At 43.5% G+C, this 11445-nt stretch overlaps 1 pseudogene; it reads right to left on the bottom strand.

The window, feature by feature from the left end:
* Positions 1-1271: 1271 nt before the first annotated feature.
* LOC142355443 (5.8S ribosomal RNA) lies at positions 1272-1423 on the bottom strand (annotated as a pseudogene).
* Between the last annotated feature and the right edge of the window lie 10022 nt (positions 1424-11445).

Here is an 11445-nt window from a genome sequence, read left to right as displayed (position 1 = left end):
CTCATTCTTATCCCAAATTTTGACCTGGCTACTAGTTACACTCCTTGTACTTATTGCAAAATGACCACAAATTTCAACAGCTTTCACATGTTGCTGTTTCGGCTTTCGCTTACTACAGTCAACATAATACTCGTTGCAAAATAAGTGCTCGGCATCTGCAATTTTCCAAAGACGAAGTTTCGCCAGTTCAATTTTCGCTCGCCAATTATGGCTACTAATTCACACGGTACTGAGCTCAACAACATTAAATTTGTTCAGCAAGACTTTCACATGTTGATGTTTTGGCTTTCGCCTACTAGAAGCAACATAATACTCGTCTTGTTAGCTCATTCAATGAGAATAGCTTTTCCCGTTGAGAATTTTTGCCTTCAATTGGCGTTGTAGTGAGTTTGGCTACTCAGATCACCAAATACTTGTGACAATTCGAACCAGAAATGTTTTCAATTTTCACATGCTGATGTTTCGGATTCAACCTACTAGAAGCAGCATAATACTTGTATTCAACAATTTCTGTATCAAATCCCAGTTTTCTCTGGTGCATCTTTGCCAAACTATTCCAAACTGCCTGAGTCTGAATACCAATTACAGGTACTAGTAAATGCACGTTACTAAGGACTATATAGTTCTAGGTTACTGTACACAACGACGTTCACATGTTGATGTTTCAGCTGCCGCTTACTAGAAAACAACATAATACTTATCGTGCATACCTTTCCATAACTTGTCCTTTTCAGATGCATTAGTTTCCCTTTGTCTTGGCTTCTACAGTCAGACTGGCTACTAGTAACAGCACAGTACTAATCACATATCGTTCTACAGTTTGCAGACAACTTTCACATGTTGATGTTTCAGCTTTCGCCTACTAGAAACAACATAATACTCGCTGTATACATTTGTAGTTCTCTATGTAACTTTCATGTGAAGAAGTTTCGCCAGTCTTTTTGACTGTCCTCAAATCTGAGTCATGCTTAGGCTACTAGTTGCTTCATAGTACTTATCGCCTCGAGATCATTGAACAAAACTTGATTTTCACATGTTGCTGTTTCAGCTTCCGCTTACTAGAAACAACATAATACTAGTCTCATTAAGTTCCGTCTCTTTGCAATTTTCTTATGAAGAAAATTCGCCATCACAATGACTCCAGCAGTTCTTGATCAAGGAATGCAATCATTGATCAGAATGCTATTATTTGAATCGGTTCTGCTTTAAGTGTTCCAATTTTATTGGAAGCACCAACAATAGAACATCAATGTGTTCAATCGAGAGTTATATAACCCTGAATCGGACGCAGTCAACAGCCGAAGCCGAGACCGCCTTTTGCGTTAGAGAGGTCGGTAAACAAATCTTGCGATTCATACCGAATTAACACATATAGCTGTGCTCCTCTTCGTAAAGCGAGCCAAGTGATCCCCTGTTGAAGGATGTATTTGGACCAATCTAGTAGCATTTGGTTTCCAACAAGCTCTCCCAAGTTAGCTTACTTATTGGGCTTTTCAACCAATTCGGTTGGCTACAAGCATCATCAAAGTACTAGCCACAGTTTGATCGCAAAATTCTACGACTTTCACATGTTGATGTTTCGGCTTGCGCTTAGCCTACTATAGCAACATAATACTAGTCATATCATAGAGCGTGATCAGCTTGTGACGTTCTCATGATGAAGTTTTCACCAACAGTGTCTCACTTCGAGCTTAAATCCAGCTACTAGTAAACTACACAGTACTGACTGCAACGATAACTTTTATCTATACCTTTCACATGCTGCGCTTTCGGCCAGGGCCTACTAACGTCAACATAATACCTCGATATAAACTTTTGTTCATGATGCAGCTTCCCCATGCAGAAGTTTCGCCTTCAAATGCTCTCTTGGCCATATGACGTAAGAAAAGGTTACTAGTAACATCACAGTACTAGCACAGTTTGATTGCAAAATTCTACGACTTTCACATGTTGATGTTTCGGCTTGCGCTTAGCCTACTAGAAGCAACATAATACTAGTCATATCATAGAGCGTGATCAGCTTGTGACGTTCTCATGATGAAGTTTCACCAAACAGTGTCTCATTTCGAGCTTAAATCCAGCTACTAGTAACTACACAGTACTGACTGCAACGCTAACTTTTATCTATACCTTTCACATGCTGCGCTTTCGGCCAGGGCCTACTAACGTCAACATAATACTCGATATAAACTTTTGTTCATGATGCAGCTTCCCCATGCAGAAGTTTCGCCTTCAAATGCTCTCTTGGCCATATGACGTAACACAAGGTTTACTAGTAACATCACAGTACTAGCCACAATTTGATCGCAAAATTCTACGACTTTCACATGTTGATGTTTCGGCTTGCGCTTAGCCTACTATAAGCAACATAATACTAGTCATATCATAGAGCGTGATCAGCTTGTGACGTTTCTCATGATGAAGTTTCACCAACAGTGTCTCACTTCGAGCTTAAATCCAGCTACTAGTAACTACACAGTACTGACTGCAACGATAACTTTTATCTATACCTTTCACATGCTGCGCTTTCGGCCAGGGCCTACTAACGTCAACAATAATACTCGATATAAACTTTTGTTCATGATGCAGCTTCCCCATGCAGAAGTTTCGCCTTCAAATGCTCTCTTGGCCATATGACGTAAGAAAAGGTTACTAGTAACATCACAGTACTAGCCACAGTTTGATTGCAAAATTCTACGACTTTCACATGTTGATGTTTCGGCTTGCGCTTAGCCTACTAGAAGCAACATAATACTAGTTCATATCATAGAGCGTGATCAGCTTGTGACGTTCTCATGATGAAGTTTCCACCAACAGTGTCTCATTTCGAGCTTAAATCCAGCTACTAGTAACTACACAGTACTGACTGCAACGCTAACTTTTATCTATACCTTTCACATGCTGCGCTTTCGGCCAGGGCCTACTAACGTCAACATAATACTCGATATAAACTTTTGTTCATGATGCAGCTTCCCCATGCAGAAGTTTCGCCTTCAAATGCTCTCTTGGCCATATGACGTAACACAAGGTTACTAGTAACATCACAGTACTAGCCACAATTTGATCGCAAAATTCTACGACTTTCACATGTTGATGTTTCGGCTTGCGCTTAGCCTACTAGAAGCAACATAATACTAGTCATATCATGGAGCGTGATCAGCTTGTGACGTTCTCATGATGAAGTTTCACCAACAGTGTCTCATTTCGAGCTTAAAATCCAGCTACTAGTAACTACACAGTACTGACTGCAACGATAACTTTTATCTATACCTTTCACATGCTGCGCTTTCGGCCAGGGCCTACTAATGTCAACATAATACTCGATATAAACTTTTGTTCATGATGCAGCTCCCCATGCAGAAGTTTCGCCTTCAAATGCTCTCTTGGCCATATGACGTAACACAAGGTTACTAGTAACATCACAGTACTAGCCACAATTTGATCGCAAAATTCTACGACTTTCACATGTTGATGTTTCGGCTTGCGCTTAGCCTACTAGAAGCAACATAATACTAGTCATATCATAGAGCTTGATCAGCTTGTGACATTCTCATGATGAAGTTTCACCAACAGTGTCTCATTTTGAGCTTAAATCCAGCTACTAGTAACTACACAGTACTGACTGCAACAATAACTTTTATCTATACCTTTCACATGCTGCGTTTTCGGCCAAGGCCTACTAACGTCAACATAATACTCGATTATAAAATTTTGATCATGATGCAGCTTTCCCATGCAGAAGTTTCGCCTTCAAATGCTCTCTTGGCCATATGACGGAACACCAGGTTACTAGTAACATCACAGTACTAGCCACAGTTTGATTGCAAAAATTCTACGACTTCACATGTTGATGTTTCGGCTTGCGCTTAGCCTACTAGAAGCAACATAATACTAGTCATATCATAGAGCGTGATCAGCTTGTGGACGTTCTCATGATGAAGTTTCACCAATAGTGTTTCATTCGAATTGGTTCTGCTTTAAGCTCTCCAATTGTTTTGGATGAACCAGTTTTGCCCTTCGAAGCCACTTTTGTGAGCTTTTGTGGGTCTTTACCAAGAGGATATACCTCAAGGCCTCTTCAATTCCTTTAAGTTCTTTCAACTCCTTTACAGTTTCTAGGTTCACATAGCTGCAAACCTTATTTCTAGTTTTAAGTCTGGCCAACTTGGGGAGAGTTGGTGCAGACCGTGACCAATTCTAGTAGGATGCCACAACAAGAATGTGATCAACTTAGCTTGTCGATGAACCTGCCCCACATTCAAACAACTCTATCGCCTTTTCCTCGTATAGTTATATGCGAGGGCCTCTCATAGAGAGCGCTGTTAGCAACCTTTTCCACATAGACGATAAAGTTGTGAGTGTTTTGCACATGGCTGTTGTCATCACCACGTGACGAGTCAACTCAGCTGACTCTCTACACTCCGACAAGCTTTGCACATACGCCTTTAGTTCAGTATGTGTCTTTAATCTGACTCCGGTGCCTCAAGCCGGAAAAATTGTCAGATTATGATCATTATCGGTTAGTCATCCCGATGCAAGATCGTATCGTACTGTCTTTGTCTACCTCCAGATTCCGAAGAACAGGAGGAGACTCTCCCAGACCTACATATCTGGGAGAATGTTCAGAGGGCGAGAAGCTGTGGATTACTCTCCCCTAAGAACTGACTAAACTTTACCCTCGTCCAAGGTAAGTTTATTTTAGCTAGCCTTCTATGTAAAGGATCTGAGGCTAAGCTGTGTTTTTTCGAGCCTTTGGCTCGGAGCAGTCAGTGGGCGCCCCGAGTAGCTCAACTCTTTCCCACTGAACAGCGCAACGCTCTGTCACTCGCTGGGATTTTTGCGTGTCGGTTCTAACCACGCGACTTGTGGACCTTTTTAGGCCTTTCTCATTCACAAGTCTATAGCTGGGCTTCTATAACCCAGCTTCTGAGATCTAGATAGCTGCAGTTCTGCTAGGCTGCTTTTGCTAACTAGTCTCCCTTTAAGCAGTCCCTTGCCATGACTGCTGAACTATGTATCCACACAAGTAGTTTTTGAGCTCGATACATAATTCGAGATTGGGTTGCCAAGCAATCTCTAGCGACAGAGCGTCATGCGCACTACAGACATGGCCTCTACCAGCAGCCATGCCCGAAGGAATCAATCACTGATCCTTCCGCAGGTTCCCCCTACGGAAACCTTGTTACGACTTTTACTTCCTCTAGACAATTAAGCTCGATCCGCTTCATCCCGTTGCCGGAGACCGAAGTCCCAACAGTAGGAATTTGCAATTCTTGCTTAACTATCCAATCAGTAGTAGCGACGGGCGGTGTGTACAAAGGGCAGGGACGTAATCCCTATGAGTTGTTGACTCATAAGTACCAGGAATTCCTGGTTCACGTCTGCAAGTTACAACAGACGATCCCCTTGAAGCGCTGTACTTTTCTCTGATTGCCCAGTCCATTTCGGACCAAGGGCTGAGTACTCAATCTAAAAGTACACAGTGTAGCGCGCGTGCAGTCCAGAACATCTAAGGGCATCACAGACCTGTTATAGCCTCACTTCATCTGCGGTATTTAATTCCGCATAGTTCCTCTAAGAAGTGTTTGAATTCACATATAGTGAATTTCATTATTTAGATGGAGAAGATCTCGTTCGTTATCGGAATTAACCAGACAGATCACTCCACTAACTAAGAACGGCCATGCACCACCGCCCATATAATCATGAAAGATATTCAATCTGTCAATCCTTAAGATGTCTGGACCGGGTGAGTTTTCCCGTGTTGAGTCAAATTAAGCCGCAGGCTCCACTCCTGGTGGTGCCCTTCCGTCAATTCCTTTAAGTTTCGATTTTGCAACCATACTTCCCCCGGAACCAATAAACTTTGGTTTCCCGGTTAATCTCTTGCCAAGTCAAGATCGACTTTGACAAATTGTAGGTTGGTATAGTTTATGGTCAGAATTACGAGGGTATCTAATCCTCTTCAATACTCTGACTTTCGTTCTTGATTAATGAAAACATTCTTGGCAAATGCTTTCGCAGTAGTTTGTCTTGCCACGATCCAAGAATTTCACCTCTAACGTAGCAATACAAATGCCCCCGTCTGTTCCTTTCAATCATTACCGCACTCAGCCAACCGGCATCAATCGAGTAGCGGGTCATTCTCCATTATTCCATGCTTTATTATTCGATCCCAAAGGATGCTTTGAACACTCTAATTTTCTCAGGGTGAAAACACCGTTTCCACAGTTCGTCACATTTAAGTGCAAACTATTTCTTCGATGCGAAGGATGAGCGGAACGAGTCAACAGATTTAACTGAAGACCATGTTGCCGTTCTACTCAAACAGATCCAACTATGAGCTTTTTAAACGCAGCAACTATTGCATACGCTTGTAGAGGCTGGTATTACCGCGGCTGCTGGCACCAGACTTGCCCTCTACTCGTTCATCAATGGAGCTTTTAAGTCCATTCCATTCTGATTACAAACCATAAAGGTTCATATCATTATTTCTAGTCACTACCTCCTCGTGCGGAGAGTGGGTAATTTGCGTGCCTGCTGCCTTCCTTGGATGTGGTAGCCGTTTCTAAGGCTCCCTCTCCGGAATCGAACCCTGATTCCCCGTTACCCGTCACAACCATGGTAGTCCGTTACACTACCATCATAGGTTGATAGGTCAGAAATTCGGAAGTTCCGTCCCCAAGCCGAAGCTATCTGGGATCTTTCAGTTACTAGGACTCATCACGGGATGTGTCTGTACTTAGCAAATCACCCGGTGTAGTCTTGTAAAAGTCTCCGACAGTGTCGGACAATCAGCATGCATTAGCTGCAGGGTTACCGCAGTTATTCATTTAGCTTGCAAATCAACTAATAGATAGTAACTGATTTAATGAGCCATTCGCGGTTCCACTTTTTCAAGCTTCGCTTGCACATGCATGGCTTAGTCTTTCAGACAAGCATATGGCAACTGACAGGATCAATCAGTTTAATTGTACTTTGAACAATCTTTCGATTTGTTCGAATTTAGAAAGACATAGCCTTGCGGCCTCGTCAATCTTGCTTTGAGCTTTTTAAATCACGAAGAGTTTCAATGCATGCTTTGGCATGGCTACTAGTTACTACACAGTACTCTACACACTTAGAGTTACCCACGATTACACATTTCACATGCTGATGTTTCGGCTCGCGCGTACTAGAAACAGCATAATACTATGTGTACTGGTAGATAGCGCTCTGTGAGCATTTCCCATGAGCAGGTTTTGCCCTCCAAATCTCTGTTCTACTGTTACCAATACCGGCTAACAACTGTATCATACTAGGGAGAATTGACTCATGATTTAAAAACCAGATGTTCACATGTCGATGTTTCGGCTCTCGCCTACTAGAAACAACATAATACTAGTCTGTTAAAAATCTCAATCACGCCGCCTCTTCAGATACAGAAGTTTTACCTTTTATTGGTTAGAGAACAGCTTTCCAGCTGTCGACATGGTTACTAGTAACAACACCGTACTCAACACAAAAACTTTTCAACTTCACAACTTTCACATGCTGATGTTTCTGCTTTCGCATACTAGAAACAGCATAATACTTATTGTTTTGTCAAGTAATTTGTGTGTCTTTCCCATGTGAAGTTTCACCGGTCAACAATGTTTCCCTGACCAATTACGGCTACTAGTAGCTGTATAATACTAGGGAAAATGATTGAGGATTTAATATCAGATTTTCACATGTTGATGTTTCGGCTTTCGCCTACTAGAAACAACATAATACTAGTCTGCTAAGAAATCTCGCTCAAATTGCCTTTTCACATACAGAAGTTTCACCTTCTATTGGTTAGAGAACAGTTCTCAGCTGTCGACATGGTTACTAGTAACAACATCGTACTCAACACAAAAATTCTTCAACTTCACAACTTTCACATGCTGATGTTTCTGCTTTCGCGTACTAGAAACAGCATAATACTTATTGCTTTGTCAAGAAGTGTGTGTGTCTTTCCCATGCGAAAGTTTCACCGGTCAGCAATAATTGCCGTGTCCAATTAAGGTTACTCATAGCTGTATAATACTAGGGAAAATGATTGAGGATTTAATATCAGATTTTCACATGTTGATGTTTCGGCTTTCGCCTACTAGAAACAACATAATACTAGTCTGCTAATAAATCTCGCTCAAATTGCCTTTTCACATACAGAAGTTTCACCTCTTCTTGGTCACTGTACAGATGATGCTGTCTGTTCTTTATTTGGTTCTGCTTATTATAAGGAGGGGCATCACTCCTTCCTCCTTGGTTTGCATGCATTAAGCCTGCTTTGTGAAAAGCGTATCTTTCTAGCTTTTCTTCGCCTTACTCGAGTAGGACGATACAATCCAGACATTAGTCAGTCTTGGTGTAAAGTCACTGAGTATTATTCGGTTCTGCTTTATTCAGCAATATGCTGTATAATTGTTGTAATTTGCGAACATATTTGTTCTCAGTTCCGAACTACTAGCGACGACAGATTACCAGCGGTCATGAGCCATCAAGGTAGTTCTTTGGTGCATCAAGTAGAGAGGTGCCATCAAACAACACTTCCCTAATAATGCTACACACATAGAATTTGCTACAGTGCAGCTTTTTACTTTGCAAAATTTGCGCACAAATTTTGCATAGAATAAATGTTTTATCAAGATTTTTAGATCCCCTCCCTTGAGAGAACGTTACTCCTTTAAGTGAACACCCCGCGGCGTCCTGTTGTTATTGCTTATAACCATTTCGCAAGCCGGAGGCATAATGCACTACGCAAGCCGCTACTTTGGCACAGAGGCACCTAGTTTTACACCCGGGACTTCAGGTGGCCCAGTTTTACACCCAGTACAGCGGTGCCAGTTGGTAACCCGGTGGATCCTCGGAGACCAGACATGATCATAGATCAAACCCGATGTATGCTACTCCTGAACGTATAGTATCTCCACTGTGCAATGAAATTATCGTTCGTTTCGGGCCTTCCTATACGTTCAGCAGACAATCGCTAGGAATTCACCTCGTGACCCGTGGTGACCACACTGGATTTCAAGTTTATTGATTTGGACAGACCTGTCATTTATTTTGCTTTTCAGCTTCAGTTCTGCTCGATCTAGCTTGCCTAAGGCTTGATCTCGCTTTGCTCACCCCTGTAGGAGCCTCTACTAGTACCACTCGGAGTAATGGGGAATCCACCAGACCTAATCGATGAATGCCATCAAACAACAAACATCATACCCGGCTTCATCAGGCATATTTTATTACTTCCGAGAGGTACTTTAGTATCAGATCTTTCTCCATGCCTCTTATGAGGACCCGTCAGACCTTTCGGTTTATCGTTTAGCTTCAGTCCTGCTCGATCTAGCTTTCCCAAGGCTCGATCTAGCTCTATTCGCCCCACTAGAGGGCTCTCTAAGACCCCTCGGTCTTAGTGTTAGCTCCGGTACTGCTCGGTCGTGCTTGCTGAAGGCCCGACCCAGCTTTAGTTAGATTCTCGTACTTTCTCTTGGCCTCTCTAGGAGGACCAGACAGACCTCTCGGTCTATCGTTTAGCTTCAGTCCTGCTCGATCTAGCTTGCCCAAGGCTTGATCAAGCTCTATTCGCCCCGCTAGAGGGCTCTCTAAGACCCCTCGGTCTTAGTGTTATCTTCTGTAATGCCTAACCAAGCTTACTACAGGCCTTGGTCAGGTCTTTATCGGTCACCGATTAGTAACAGACCAATCATAGGGCCTTCCACCCTATCCGGGTTGAGGTCTTTAGTCCAGCCATATTTTGACAAGACACCTCTCCCTAATAATGCCCCACACATAGAATTACTGTCCATGCAGTATTTAACTTGTGTTTTTTTCTAAAATTTGATTTTCACTTTTTGGAGGTTCATTTGCTCCTCTGACACTCTTTCAGCTTCAATCTTACTCGATCTAGCTTTCCCAAGGCTCGATCTAGCTCTATTCGCCCCACTAGAGGGCTCTCTAAGACACTTCGGTCTTAGTGTTAGCTCCGGTCTTGCTCAATCGTGCTTGCTGAAGGCGCGATCAAGCTTTAGTTAGCTTCTCGTACTTCCTCTTGGCCTCTCTAGGAGGACCAGACAGACCTCTCGGTCTATCGTTTAGCTTCAGTCCTGCTCGATCTAGCTTTCCCAAGGCTCGATCTAGCTCTATTCGCCCTGCTAGAGGGCTCTCTAAGACCCCTCGGTCTTAGTGTTAGCTCCGGTACAGCTCGGTCGTGCTTGCTGAAGGCCCGATCAAGCTTTAGTTAGATTCTCGTACTTTCTCTTGGCCTCTCTAGGAGGACCAGACAGACCTCTCGGTCTATCGTTTAGCTTCAGTCCTGCTTGATCTAGCTTTCCCAAGGCTCGATCTAGCTCTATTCGCCCTGCTAGAGGGCTCTCTAAGACCCCTCGGTCTTAGTGTTAGCTCCGGTACAGCTCGGTCGTGCTTGCTGAAGGCCCGATCAAGCTTTAGTTAGCTTCTCGTACTTTCTCTTGGCCTCTCTAGGAGGACCAGACAGACCTCTCGGTCTATCGTTTAGCTTCAGTCCTGCTCGATCTAGCTTTCCCAAGGCTCGATCTAGATCTATTCGCCCTGCTAGAGGGCTCTCTAAGACCCCTCGGTCTTAGTGTTAGCTCCGGTACAGCTCGGTCGTGCTTGCTGAAGGCCTGATCAAGCTTTAGTTAGCTTCTCGTACTTTCTCTTGGCCTCTCTAGGAGGACCAGACAGACCTTTCGGTCTCTTGCTTAGCTTCAGTCCTGCTCGATCTAGCTTTCCCAAGGCTCGATCTAGCTCTATTCGCCCCGCTAGAGGGCTCTCTAAGACCCCTCGGTCTTAGTGTTAACTCCTGTAATGCCTAACCAAGCTTACTACAGGCCTTGGTCAGGTCTTTATCGGTCACCGATTAGTAACAGACCGATCATGGGGCCTTCCACCCTATCCGGGTTGAGGTCTTTAGTCCAGCCATATTTTGACAAGACACCTCCCCCTAATAATGCCCCACACATAGAAATACTGTCCATGCAGTATTTAACTTGTGTTTTTTCTAAAATTTGATTTTCACTTTTTGGAGGTTCATTTGCTCCTCTGACACTCTTTCAGCTTCAATCTTACTCGATCTAGCTTTCCCAAGGCTCGATCTAGCTCTATTCGCCCCACCAGAGGGCTCTCTAAGACACTTCGGTCTTAGTGTTAGCTCCGGTCTTGCTCAATCGTGCTTGCTGAAGGCGCGATCAAGCTTTAGTTAGCTTCTCGTACTTTCTCTTGGCCTCTCTAGGAGGACCAGACAGACCTCTCGGTCTATCGTTTAGCTTCAGTCCTGCTCGATCTAGCTTTCCCAAGGCTCGATCTAGCTCTATTCGCCCCGCTAGAGGGCTCTCTAAGACCCCTCGGTCTTAGTGTTAGCTCCGGTACAGCTCGGTCGTGCTTGCTGAAGGCCCGATCAAGCTTTAGTTGGCTTCTCGTACTTTC

This window comes from Convolutriloba macropyga, unplaced genomic scaffold, assembly GCF_964194025.1.
Source record: "Convolutriloba macropyga unplaced genomic scaffold, txConMacr16.3 SCAFFOLD_5299, whole genome shotgun sequence".
NCBI classification, from domain to species: Eukaryota; Metazoa; Xenacoelomorpha; order Acoela; family Convolutidae; genus Convolutriloba; species Convolutriloba macropyga.
Note: the sequence above shows the minus strand (reverse complement) of the source record. Positions and strands in the feature narration are given on the sequence as shown.